This window comes from Rutidosis leptorrhynchoides, chromosome 5 (assembly GCF_046630445.1).
Source record: "Rutidosis leptorrhynchoides isolate AG116_Rl617_1_P2 chromosome 5, CSIRO_AGI_Rlap_v1, whole genome shotgun sequence".
Taxonomy (NCBI): domain Eukaryota; kingdom Viridiplantae; phylum Streptophyta; class Magnoliopsida; order Asterales; family Asteraceae; genus Rutidosis; species Rutidosis leptorrhynchoides.
The window spans coordinates 333,931,658-333,945,935 of record NC_092337.1 but is presented as its reverse complement, the minus strand read 5'-3'; the positions used below and the strand labels follow the sequence as shown (position 1 = coordinate 333,945,935).

The window sequence follows — 14,278 nt, the reverse complement described above, 5'->3', positions numbered from 1 at the left end:
ATCATGAGATCATTGATTGGTGAAGCATGACCTTTGGGGTCCGCTGACTTCATCATGGGCGTAGTGTTATATCGGTGAAGCATGACTTTCGGGGTCCGCTGACTTCATCCGGTGTTGAGATTGATGAAGCATGACCTTCAGGGTCCGCTGACTTCATCATGGTAGTGGATCGCGTGTGGTTTCGGATTCTCGATGACTCGTGTGGTTTCGGTCATTGTATTAAGGAGTGAGTCTCGTGTAGTTCGGATTCACAAATGACTCGTGTAGTTCGGTCATTCCTCTGGGATAGTGACTCTCGTGTAGTTCGGATTCACTAAGGTGCGTGTAGTTCGGCCAATCCCGATTGTTGTTGAGGTGAAGGTAGTGAGTCGCGTGTGGTTTCGGATTCACTAAGGCGCGTGTAGTTTTCGGCCAGCCTTCGTGTTGTGTGATCTGTCGGTTGTTTTATACACCGATGGTGGGGTCGTAAGGACCATGTGTGATCTATCGGTTCTTTTATACACCGATGGTGGGGTCGTGAGGGCCATGATGTTTGATCTATTGGTCGTTTGATACGCCAATGGTGGGGTCGCGAGGACCATGTTGTATGTTTAGTGATGCGATAGCCGTGTTTCGTTCACATGTTGTTACGGGTGTGTCAATAGTCGATTTTGTACACCTTGGGATCTAGCGTTGCCATAATCGTTTTGGGCGCTATCGGTTTTAACCGTTGGATTATGATGTTACGGTAGTTGCGTATTGGTCGTATTGCGCACTACAAGGGATGTTTAGTGTAACATCCCGCGTTTTTCCGTTAAATTTAATTTTAACACCGTCTTTTTTTTTTTAAAAACATAATCTTTCGTATTTAAATTAATAGTTTCCGTGAGTAACGTTCATTATATTCCCGCTATTTAATTTTGACATCACCCGTTTACTCGAGCGTTTTAAAATATTCGTTTGGTTAATTACCGCACCCGCTTTGAAACTTGAGGGACCAATCTCGTCACTTGGCCAAATTGGGGCAACTAGTCACCACCTCCCCACCTTCCTCACCATTCAATCACCTCCATCTCTCTCTCTTTCTCTCTAGCAAGAACACACACACAAACACCCAATTCAAACATTCATCATCTAAATTCGGATCGGGAAGCAAACTTCAAAACAAATTACATATTCGTGATCCTCTCTTCATCCTCTACAATTTGATACCAACTTCATCTCGTTTGGGTAACATTTCTAAAACTCTAGATTTCTCTAAATTCGTGTTTTTGATTTGAAATGGTGTTAGTTAGTGTCTATGGCTCGTGTCTAGCATGAATATATGATTTACTTGCTCGATTTGTTGTTTTGAGTAACTAGTTTGAGTTTTTGAAATGGGTTTGCTTAATCCTTGATTTTGGATGAGTTAATGTTGTTAGATTGTTAAAGTTCATGTTTTAATTGTGTTACTAGTATCACTAGCTTCGTTTTGATGTATAGGTTGATTTAGAAAACTTCAAAAACCCGATTAATGATTTTGTGATGTTTGACTAGGGTTTGATAGTTCTTGACATGAACTTTTTGATGCTTAAATGCCATGAAATGGTAATTGTTAGTGTTTAGTGGTAATGTATGCTTCATTACCTTCAAAACGGCATATCATATGTGTAAATTGGATTCCCGGAACTCAAAATGCATTTGATGAACTTGAAACCTTGATTATGAACGTTTAATGCGGTTTTTGGTTGTTGTTAGTGATGAATTGCTTGATGAAATGTGCTTAGTTGTTTTCCTTGTTAAATTACCTTTCCAACGATATATGGTATGCATTTTAAATGTTTTCGGTGGATGAAATGTGTTAAATTGTGTTTTGGTTCGAGACTTAGTCTATTTTCTGCAAACAGCATTTTTCCCAGGTATGCGCGCCGCGCATACCACCGCGCGCCGCGCGAATCCAAAAACCCGGATGAATGGCCCTTTTAGTCAAGTTCTGACCTGGTTTTACACTTGGGTGCGCGCCGCGCAACCCATTGCGCGCCGCGCAAAACCCCCCGGCCAGGCTCTTGTGTTTTTAAATGTTCTCAAAATGTTTCTCGCTTAACCGTAACCCCGATTAACATGAAAATCGGCTATTGTGTTCATATATGATTTCTCATCAGGGGAAAATTGTCGGATACCCGACCCGACCCCGTTGACTTTGACTTTGACCAAGTTTGACTTTTAGTCAAACTTAACCAAACTTTTATGCAAATGTTCTAACATGCTTTTATACGTGATTCTTGCATGAAACTTGACAACATGATTCACATGCTATACTAATCGAGTCGTAACGAGCCATAGGACTAATTGAACACATTTCACCCGACCTTGTGTCGTAACCGGTTAATTGATACAACTTACTTGTTTAGGTCAAGGCTAAGCAACTTTCATGCATACGTTACTTTGTGAAGTACTTTTATACTCGTGCACTCGAGGTGAGATCATAGTCCCATCTTTCAACAACTTTTATACTTTTAAATTATGGGATGAGAAACATATACAGTTTTATACTACATACTTTATTACTTTGAACACAAGTACAAGGAAACAAACATTCCACAGCGAGTTAGAACAAAAATCCTCAATTCGATTATCATTAGTTACACTTGCAGGGTGTAAGCGAGAACTTATATTGTGTGGCCATACGGGTATGACAAACCCTCATTACGGACGGTTCGCTACCGTCTACGGATGAAATATATTTTCGAGAAACAGTGTATGTTCTAACACTATTGTGATGGGGTTCTATGGAAGGAAACGTTAAGTCTTGATAATTGGGTGCTCGCGAACAATACTTTTGGAATGCAAACGATTTTGATAATCAACTATGGGAATACTAAATCTTGTGGTTCAAAAACAACGTTTACAAACACCTATGATTTCACCAACGTTTTTCGTTGACAGTTTTCTATATGTTTCTCAGGTTCATACTTGGCTATTTGATATATGCTTCCGCGTTCACTCATACTTGCTTGGGGTCAAGCATACATGCATACACTCTGATCATTTGCTTAGAGTCAAGATACATACATACATACGCTAGGGATAGCACTTTTGGATTCAAACTTTTGTTTACATACTTACTCTATTTATAGCAACTGTGTTTTTAAACAAATTATGTCGCAAGTTATTTCATTTATACTTTATGACTTTTGTAAACTAAACTTGCAAGTCTTGCACCTTTCAAATGAATGCGACATAATTTTGGTCAAACGAGTCTCATATAGGGACTACGACCACGCAACGGGACCTAAGTTAACGGCGCCGTCAATAACGGTTTTGGTCGGGTCGTTACAAGTGGTATCAGAGCGTTGGTTGTAGGGAACTAGGACGTGCATTGATGTGTCTAACAGAGTCGTTAGGACGCATTAGTGAGTCTAGACTACAACCGGATAGTTAGCATTTGCATTCTGACATACATTTGCTATAGATAGCACTTACTTGACTACTTGTGCATTATACTTGAATCATTCTTAGGCAAACTTTTTTTAATGGTACCCAACCTTCATCATACGAACTCGTATTCCACCACTTTTTGGTAACACACGTAAATTCATGATTCATACACGTATGGATGACGACGACTTCATTAGTCACACTTGTTCGGGAACTCTGTCTCCCGGATTGTTATTTGCCACCGTTTCAACTTACTATCGGTTTTCCACTGGTGTTTCTTGCTATTTACTTTTTGGTGTTACTACCATCACTACTCTAGGTGAGTATCGTCATCACAAATTATCACTACGGTTGCGTACTTTTTGTTATCATGACTCGTTACTCTTTTCATACCTGAATACCTTATTGTCTGACTCGAACCACATTGCCGTGGACAATCATTTATACACTTCCCTCGGGGAACGCTTCTTTATAGTTGCACTAATTCTTTCGATTCAATACGAGTCACGTTAGAGACGTTGTTACACTTTGTGTATTTTAAACTTCACGATTACACGAACTTGAATCTATAGAGTGATGTGGGAATGGAGGTATGAGTTAGCGTAATATAACGACACTCGATCAACGTGGTTATATTACGGTAAGACATACCAAAGTTTCTAGTGACGCGTGATGGTGGTTAGACTCGATCAACCTAAACACCACCATGCGCCATGTACATGACTTCATCTTTTCAGGTTTGGACATCCGAAAACTCCGAGAATATTTATAACAACCATACCGGGGACACACCTTCAATTATTGTCGAATTATATTTATGCTTTCGAATGAATTACCGATTCCATTCGACTTCAACCGTATGTCGCACGGGTATACTAGCTCGTCCTCGCGCAGTCTTATTGACTAACTACAATTTACTCGTTATGCCCACATCGGGGCGGAAACTTCTCTTGCATCACCCTCGTACTTCCGGTTCAGGAGGTCCTTATTCTAAATTCTCAAAGGAGAGCGACTCTTCACGTCATACAAGTATTCGCCGCGAGGGTGGATAGTCCTAACAATCGTTTTCAAAACCCGATAAGAACTTGCCCCGACGAACGTTTTTGGAAACCGATAAATCTTCCGCGACGCGAATTTTCTTGAGAAACTTGTCCTAGCTAACGTTTTCAATTCCTAGCAAACTTGTTCTATATGCCTTAGGGAAATGTACCCCGTTTCGGATCGAGATCCTCGTTTCACTTCTAGATTTTGGAGTACCTTACAAAAAGCCTCGGGACCGCGTTTAGACATGGGTACCGCGTATCATCCACAAACCGACGGACCAAGCAAACATATGATTCAAACCTTGGAAACCGTAATACGAATTTGTATTACTAACTTCAAATTTACTTGAGGAAAGTATTTTCCTTTAGCTTAATCCTCGTACTACAATGATCTTCATTCGAGTTTTAACGTCACACCTTTTGAAACCACATGTGACCGGAAACGTCATTCTCCTTTGACGAACCAAGTAAACGATGATCAATTCACCGGGGCCGAGTTTATTCATGAGCAACCGAGAAAATTTATTCATATTCAGGTAAAACCCTACGCGACTCGTAATCACCAAGAGCTACGCCGATGTTAGACGTAAACGTTTCAAATTCCACGTGGGAAACCGCGTCACGTTAAGAGTCGCACCTTGGAAAGGTGCAATCCGTTTCGGGAAAACGTAGGAAGCTAAATCCGTGATATTTTATCCTTTTGAAATCTTGTGGCGTTTTAGACCCGTTGCTAGCCGTTTAGATTTTCCGGCTCATTTCGAGTCTCCGTTTATCCTACATTCGATGTATCAACTTAAAGACGTGTTTTGCGAAACGAGAACTTGTTATCTCCTTTGATGAACTCACTATCGACGATAACCCTCACTTCCTAGGAGGACCGGTTGAAACCATGAATCGTGAAGCCAAACCTTAAAACAACATACGACCCCGACCTTCAAGTTCGTTGAAATGCTCAAGGACGTACCTTCACTTATTCGTAGAATTTACAACGCAAGATCTCGAGTAAGATTCAACAACTACTACTTCCAACTAAATTTCGGGACGAAATTTCTTTTGAGGCGTGGATAATGTAACATCCCGCGTTTTTCCGTTAAATTTAATTTTAACACCGTCTTTTTTTTTTTAAAACATAATCTTTCGTATTTAAATTAATAGTTTCCGTGAGTAACGTTCATTATATTCCCGCTATTTAATTTTGACATCACCCGTTTACTCGAGCGTTTTAAAATATTCGTTTGGTTAATTACCGCACCCGCTTTGAAACTTGAGGGACCAATCTCGTCACTTGGCCAAATTGGGGCAACTAGTCACCACCTCCCCACCTTCCTCACCATTCAATCACCTCCATCTCTCTCTCTTTCTCTCTAGCAAGAACACACACACAAACACCCAATTCAAACATTCATCATCTAAATTCGGATCGGGAAGCAAACTTCAAAACAAATTACATATTCGTGATCCTCTCTTCATCCTCTACAATTTGATACCAACTTCATCTCGTTTGGGTAACATTTCTAAAACTCTAGATTTCTCTAAATTCGTGTTTTTGATTTGAAATGGTGTTAGTTAGTGTCTATGGCTCGTGTCTAGCATGAATATATGATTTACTTGCTCGATTTGTTGTTTTGAGTAACTAGTTTGAGTTTTTGAAATGGGTTTGCTTAATCCTTGATTTTGGATGAGTTAATGTTGTTAGATTGTTAAAGTTCATGTTTTAATTGTGTTACTAGTATCACTAGCTTCGTTTTGATGTATAGGTTGATTTAGAAAACTTCAAAAACCCGATTAATGATTTTGTGATGTTTGACTAGGGTTTGATAGTTCTTGACATGAACTTTTTGATGCTTAAATGCCATGAAATGGTAATTGTTAGTGTTTAGTGGTAATGTATGCTTCATTACCTTCAAAACGGCATATCATATGTGTAAATTGGATTCCCGGAACTCAAAATGCATTTGATGAACTTGAAACCTTGATTATGAACGTTTAATGCGGTTTTTGGTTGTTGTTAGTGATGAATTGCTTGATGAAATGTGCTTAGTTGTTTTCCTTGTCAAATTACCTTTCCAACGATATATGGTATGCATTTTAAATGTTTTCGGTGGATGAAATGTGTTAAATTGTGTTTTGGTTCGAGACTTAGTCTATTTTCTGCAAACAGCATTTTTCCCAGGTATGCGCGCCGCGCATACCACCGCGCGCCGCGCGAATCCAAAAACCCGGATGAATGGCCCTTTTAGTCAAGTTCTGACCTGGTTTTACACTTGGGTGCGCGCCGCGCAACCCATTGCGCGCCGCGCAAAACCCCCCGGCCAGGCTCTTGTGTTTTTAAATGTTCTCAAAATGTTTCTCGCTTAACCGTAACCCCGATTAACATGAAAATCGGCTATTGTGTTCATATATGATTTCTCATCAGGGGAAAATTGTCGGATACCCGACCCGACCCCGTTGACTTTGACTTTGACCAAGTTTGACTTTTAGTCAAACTTAACCAAACTTTTATGCAAATGTTCTAACATGCTTTTATACGTGATTCTTGCATGAAACTTGACAACATGATTCACATGCTATACTAATCGAGTCGTAACGAGCCATAGGACTAATTGAACACATTTCACCCGACCTTGTGTCGTAACCGGTTAATTGATACAACTTACTTGTTTAGGTCAAGGCTAAGCAACTTTCATGCATACGTTACTTTGTGAAGTACTTTTATACTCGTGCACTCGAGGTGAGATCATAGTCCCATCTTTCAACAACTTTTATACTTTTAAATTATGGGATGAGAAACATATACAGTTTTATACTACATACTTTATTACTTTGAACACAAGTACAAGGAAACAAACATTCCACATCGAGTTAGAACAAAAATCCTCAATTCGATTATCATTAGTTACACTTGCAGGGTGTAAGCGAGAACTTATATTGTGTGGCCATACGGGTATGACAAACCCTCATTACGGACGGTTCGCTACCGTCTACGGATGAAATATATTTTCGAGAAACAGTGTATGTTCTAACACTATTGTGATGGGGTTCTATGGAAGGAAACGTTAAGTCTTGATAATTGGGTGCTCGCGAACAATACTTTTGGAATGCAAACGATTTTGATAATCAACTATGGGAATACTAAATCTTGTGGTTCAAAAACAACGTTTACAAACACCTATGATTTCACCAACGTTTTTCGTTGACAGTTTTCTATATGTTTCTCAGGTTCATACTTGGCTATTTGATATATGCTTCCGCGTTCACTCATACTTGCTTGGGGTCAAGCATACATGCATACACTCTGATCATTTGCTTGGAGTCAAGATACATACATACATACGCTAGGGATAGCACTTTTGGATTCAAACTTTTGTTTACATACTTACTCTATTTATATCAACTGTGTTTTTAAACAAATTATGTCGCAAGTTATTTCATTTATACTTTATGACTTTTGTAAACTAAACTTGCAAGTCTTGCACCTTTCAAATGAATGCGACATAATTTTGGTCAAACGAGTCTCATATAGGGACTACGACCACGCAACGGGACCTAAGTTAACGGCGCCGTCAATAACGGTTTTGGTCGGGTCGTTACATTTAGTGTTAAGGGTAATCCGTAAGGATTCGCTTCTTTTCGGTCTTCGTCGGTTTAGATGGTTGACTTTATTTTGATGTACGGTGGTTACTAGCGATGTACTTGGTATGGTATGCTAGGGATTGATATCTCGGTTCGAGACTGGTTGAGTATTTCCCGGTGTGAGGGATTGAGCATGGTTTTAGTGCTCGGGATTACGGGTTTGATAATTCGCGAGTGACGATCTTAGTTGTTAAAGATGATTCATTGGGAAGAATTGTCTAGGAAAGTTCGGATTGGGTTATGATTAAGGACCGTTGAGTGGGTCCGGATTGGTTAAGTGGTGAAGATCACGAGGACGTGATCGATTTTAAGTGGGGAAGAGTTGTAAGACCTGGATTCTGATTCTGCCCAGTGGCACGCCGCGCGGGGTTATGGCGCGCCGCGCCATATGTCGCTGGCAGACCCCTTTTGCTATTTTAGAGTTTTTAAAAGGGCATTTTGGTCTTTTCGCATTTGAGCCAGATTTGTGGACTTAACCTCATCCACCCATTTCATTTATTCATTTCTTTTTCCTTTTCTTTTCATTTTCTCTCTAAAACTCAAACACCCCATTTGATTCTAAGGGATTTTTGAAAAGGGAGAAGCAGGTTTTGATCTTTGGCGTAGTAGACAAGTTTGTTCCCCTCGTTCTTAGCTACGCGGTGATACTAGTGGTAAGCTCTAACTCCGAATTTCGTTTTTGTGTTCATCATTCAAATTTGGGGTTTTTGATAGTATGATTCATAGATGGAACCCATTTAGTTGTTAATTGAAGATTAACACCAAGATTCGGGTTTATAAGTGTTAAAGGCGGGTTTTGGCTTGGTTAATGATTTAACCAAGTTTAAGACTTGAGAATGGTGTATAATCACTAGTATTAGTGATTATTGATGTATTGGAGACCTTTAGGGTTCTTGTGGTTGACTAATTTTGACTAGAGTCAAAGTTAGGGTTTGTTGATGATTATGACCCGAATATTGATTCGATGAGGTTTATAAACTTAAAATGGATTAAGTTGGTGTACAAAACCGAGTTAAACATGTGTTGGTGTCAAAACTTGTAAATGGTGAGATTTTGACTTTATGAGTCAAAATTAGGGTTTATGGGCGATTTTGTGAACGATAAGTGTTTAACACTTGTGTTCGGGTTTAATTGGCATATTAGGACCATTGTCACTAGTGTTAGTGATTATTGATTAGTTTGGGCGCGTTTTGTGTTTGGAAGTGCATTTGGGTCGAAATGGCACTAAGTGTCGAATCGGGTTGGTTTGTAAGTCAACCCTAATTGTGTGTTGTTGTAATTGTGATAATGGAATAGGTACTTTCCATTGACGAGTTGCGGATTATTTGGAAGCGTTCATCAAGGCGACAAGGTGAGTGTTAATATCCTATGTACATATGTATGTGTAGGATGGGTGCGGGTCGGGTGAAGTGGTTCTCGGTTATAGAGCTCACTTCACATATAGGTGGATTTGATGGACTTTTGTATGAGTCCAATTGGCACAGTTGTGCGTTTTGGTTGACCTCCTTTTGGTGAGGTGTACACTTGTGTGTACGTTATCACATGTATTGTGATATGGATTTGGATAACCCCGATGTGGTGGATTTTATAATCCCGTGACCGTGGGTTTTGTTATTGGAGAAGTGAATCGCGTGTAGTTCGGATTCACGATGACTCGTGTAGTTCGGTCATCTTATTGAGGTAGTAATCTCGTGTGGTTTCGGATTACTAAGGCTTGTGTAGTTCGGCCAACCTCGATGTTGTCTTGTTGAAGATAGTAATCTCGTGTGGTTTCGGATTACTAAGGCTCGTGTAGTTCGGCCAATCTTCATTGTGGTGTTTGGTATTCGGTAATGGGTTAAGGGGTTAACCTTATTCGTTTATATATTGTTATATATATATATATATATATATATATATATATATATATATATATATATATATATATATATATATTGTTGTATTGTCGTGATGTAGCTAACTCTCCGGGTGTAGCTTCTTGGCGTTGTTCACATCGTCGTTGGTGAACTTATGTTTGTTGATGCATATTTAGCTTGTTGCTTAGTGATCGTACGGTATGCTTAGATTAGCTTGCCTTTATGCTTGGATGCTCCGGTATGCGGTATTTGTTTATTTATGTGGTGTGTCCATTTTATACATATATATGTATGTAGTATGTTATCACTCACTAAGCGTTAGCTTACCCTCTCGTTGTTGACCTTTTTATAGATTTGCATGGATGCGGTGGCTCAGGTAATCGGAGACTAGTAGACTTGCGTAGTTGCTTTAGAAGGCTTGCTTTTAGATTGATTAGGATTGGGTAGCGTATCCCCAATCGCCATGCTCGGCTTTATTTGTATTAAAAGTCTTGTGGTCGAAAACTTGTATTTTGTACTTAAAGGGGTAATTTGGGCATATGTGGGCCCGGTGTCATAAAACCCTTTTTATTAATGGAACGTGTTAGTTTTACATATTTGAATATGTGGTTAAAAGCGTTTTGTCTAATTTCATCGGGAAGTGGCCAAACATTTTCGCGTATTTAACTTTTTGGGACAGCAGCCTGTCCAGACCATTCTGCGCGCCACGCGAAGGCCTGTCGCGCCGCGCCACCAGCTGATCAATGAATTTTTTTTTTATTTTGGTATTTTAAGCGGGTTGTTCGTGGTTTGGTTTGAGTTGTTACAAGAAAAACATTCTTAACAAATGTAGCAAGAGAAGTTGTATGAATGGAGCCACTATAATGTTTGCTCGTCGTAAAAATAACAAATGTAGCAAGAGAAGTAACGTCATACATCTAAACCCCTTCATCCAAATGACACCAAATTTGTTCTTAATCATAAAAAAAGTCAAACTATAATTTTTTACAAATTTAGAAAAAAGGTTAGACATACCTTGAAGCAAATCCATCTCATTTCCTTTTGATAAATTATATAGTATACTTCACAAAGTAATGTACATAGCAAGAATGGATATCACTTACGGCAAGAGAGATTTTAGGAGTGACCTTTTCTTCAATAGAACATCACAATGTTCAAAACCAACATCATCCTTCTGCCAGGGTTTCTTAAGCAATTGTTAAAAGAAGAACCGCACAAGTAGAATCTGTGTAAAAATTATACTTGCATGATGACGGCACCGAATCATAATAGCAAACTTCGAAAACACTGCTATAACCTATAAGTCATGTCCATAACAGCAGAAATTATACAAAATAAATGAGGATATATTATACATAGAAAACTTAACCACAAACTGACCTTATGCAAGGCTGGAATCGTTAAACCAATAATCATAGGCACTTTAAAACATGGTGATGAAAATAGAAGATGATAAACAAAAGCACACTTGACTATACCTTATATAGAATTGATCATTTCTAAGAAACTTCATATACCAAATGCAGCTCAAATAACCTGCAAAACATGATACATGACTACGTGATATAAGCTAAGTGAGTAATTGGCAAACTCCATCCATAACTATGCGATATAAGCTAAGTGAGCAATTTTTTTGACCCATTAAAAAACATAAAAGCTCAAAATAATCCATTGGAAAGTACGTGAGTTAAAAACTACCTATACGTTACAATTTAACATTTTAGGGGAGAGTAGTGGCTTTTGAGTGTACCTTTCCATTACTCGAGTCTACCAAAAAGTATTAGAACATCATATTTATTTGTTTTGGCAGCTACATAACAGTTGAGCCAATTCGTCCCATAAAGTGCTAACTCCAAAAAACTACAAAACAAAAAATGAACAATTAGTTATAATCTGTAATAGACAGATAATTAATAGACACATATGCAGTAAGTGATAATCTGTAATATAATTACAAATGATAACCTAAAATAAACCATCTTAGTGACAAATGAGTACCTTGAACTCGCATTGAAACCTCAAAAATTGTTGAGTGCCAAATCCATGGATCCATTAACATAAAAGGTATAAGAGTTCTCAATCTCTCAAACTTCACGTAGAAGGGCACACCTCTTGAAATTATACAGTTTCAGCTGGAAATAGAACAACAACGATATTCAATTGAAAATCGTGGCTTTTGAAGGCATTTGTAAGACTTAACTAAATGACTTATTAAAGTGATAGTAGACTATCACAATTTTAATACAAATCTTATATCTTATATTTGCATCAAACGGAATATAGGGTAATCATAAGCAGAAGTAGATTACTCTTTAACACCCAAATAAATAATGTGGTGACCTGAAATTCTGAAAAGATAATAATTAATTTTAAAAACATAGATTCAAGCACCACTTTTCTCTTTGCATTACAACGAAGTTATTGATGTGAAGCTATACAGTTTATGATCAATTTTGAATAAATTACAACTGCATATAGCATACTAATTGGTAAATCATGTAGCATACAAAGATAAATGTCTAAATAGATTGATTTACAACCTAAAAAAATAAAGAACACAACACAAAGATAAAATCTTAAAGATGAAGAACACAAAACTCTTTAGTCTTTAACAGTTTGTTAATATATATGCATACACCATCTTTGATTCTCATTCCCAATTTTCATCTCATCTTCAAAGTTATCATCTTTTTGTTTCAAGAAATCATCACTAACCTTTTCCAGAGTTGAATTTGGTATTACTACTTTAATTGTAACAGAAACTTATGAACACATAAGTGACAAATATAAGGGCATCTAATCTTATGAACACATCAATCTCCGACAATTATTCTTTATATTCTCAATCACATGCAACAGAAACTTGTAGTAAAAAACTCATAGAGTGAAATAAAAATTACCTCAATTTCGTAGCCAATTGCTTTCAAAGCAGCTGCAACAGTGGTCATCAATAATTGTTGGGGACAGTTGACAACTTGAAATGCATCTTACATTACGCACCATTCATGAATTTACTTATCCATGAAAAATGTAACAGCCGCCTCGACATCATGACTCATGAGCTATATTGCTTCAAACCTACATAAATCAATATCTCAAAAAAAGAATAGTTAAACTCCGGCAAATTTAGTTAAACTCAAATATAAAATCCAAAAAACACGGTTTAAATGTAAAAGGATGCACAATTCTAACAAAAATTAAGTTTTAACCAAAATGAAGATATTACCGGGCATGAGCATGTCTTCAGCTCGATTATGAGACATATTTTGAAGCTTAATATCCTCCATTGACTGCTACAAATTTAGCTTAATAACCCATAAAGTTGACAAAATCCTAGCATATCAAATGATTACATGAATTCCTCTTCGTTTTCTTCTTCATACCAGTTTGTTAAAAATGTATCTAAATAGATGTAAGCAAAATACATAAGAAAGACCATTAAGGAACATGAAAAATCCCAAATAATTATTCATTTTGACATGAGCACTTCGTGGTCTGTTGACTACCACCCATTTTGTATCTAAATAGATGTCAATTTTTTCCATCTCTTAGATATTTTATTAAACTGAAACAAAAACACACAATAGAAGAACCCTAGAAACTAACGAACATGAAATAGAGAGATTAGACTTGACCATGTGTTTCTATCAGTCTCAATATACTTAATGAACTGAATAAGATGATAAATTTCACACCCTCTAGATCGCGAAATTACCTGATGAAGATACCCTATTATGCTTCTCACGCACGTAAAGATCATCCAGGCTTGCACATTCTTGTACATGTTAAGCTTCTCAGGTCACTGGTTAACGTATGTAAAGTGGTAAAAATCAGATCTGTGATGATGCCTACAATAAAAAAAACATGGTTATATATTAGTAACACAAAGCTTAGATTTCAATTTATTCAATTCAATGTTCAAATACAATTTACAGGAATAATAAAACACCTTTGCAATCTTCAACCAAAAAACCCTATTCGTATTTGAATTCGTATCTGGAAAAGGACAGAACGTTCTATGGTTTCAACTCGAACCCTAGATGATGAATTCGGTAATCAAAGCACCACAAAATGAAGAATTCTACAGACAGAAAGAAGTTGAAGGGATGATTTATGAATTCCAATATGTGAAAGAAATTGAAGAGATGATTTTTGAATTCGATTTTCGAAGAGATGATTCAATCGTCTGGATGCTGAAGATTTGGCCTGCTTTTCGTCGCTAGTTCTTTTAGGGCTACATAGTATCTTTTGAACGTCTGGATTTTGTCAGGCATGCGTGTTTAATTTTTGTTGTTATTTTTTTTTTAATTATCTTTTTTGAAGCGTGATGTTGTGGCCAGGTCTTGAATG

General features: G+C 37.6%; 1 long non-coding RNA gene across 1 annotated transcript; it reads right to left on the bottom strand.

The window, feature by feature from the left end:
- Positions 1–10,947: 10,947 nt before the first annotated feature.
- On the bottom strand, positions 10,948–13,318 carry LOC139846643 (uncharacterized). Its single transcript, XR_011759123.1, has 5 exons — positions 13,155–13,318; positions 12,829–13,006; positions 11,927–12,060; positions 11,679–11,788; positions 10,948–11,464 (listed from the first exon to the last, which is right to left on the bottom strand). It is a non-coding gene; the product is annotated as an uncharacterized lncRNA (long non-coding RNA).
- Between the last annotated feature and the right edge of the window lie 960 nt (positions 13,319–14,278).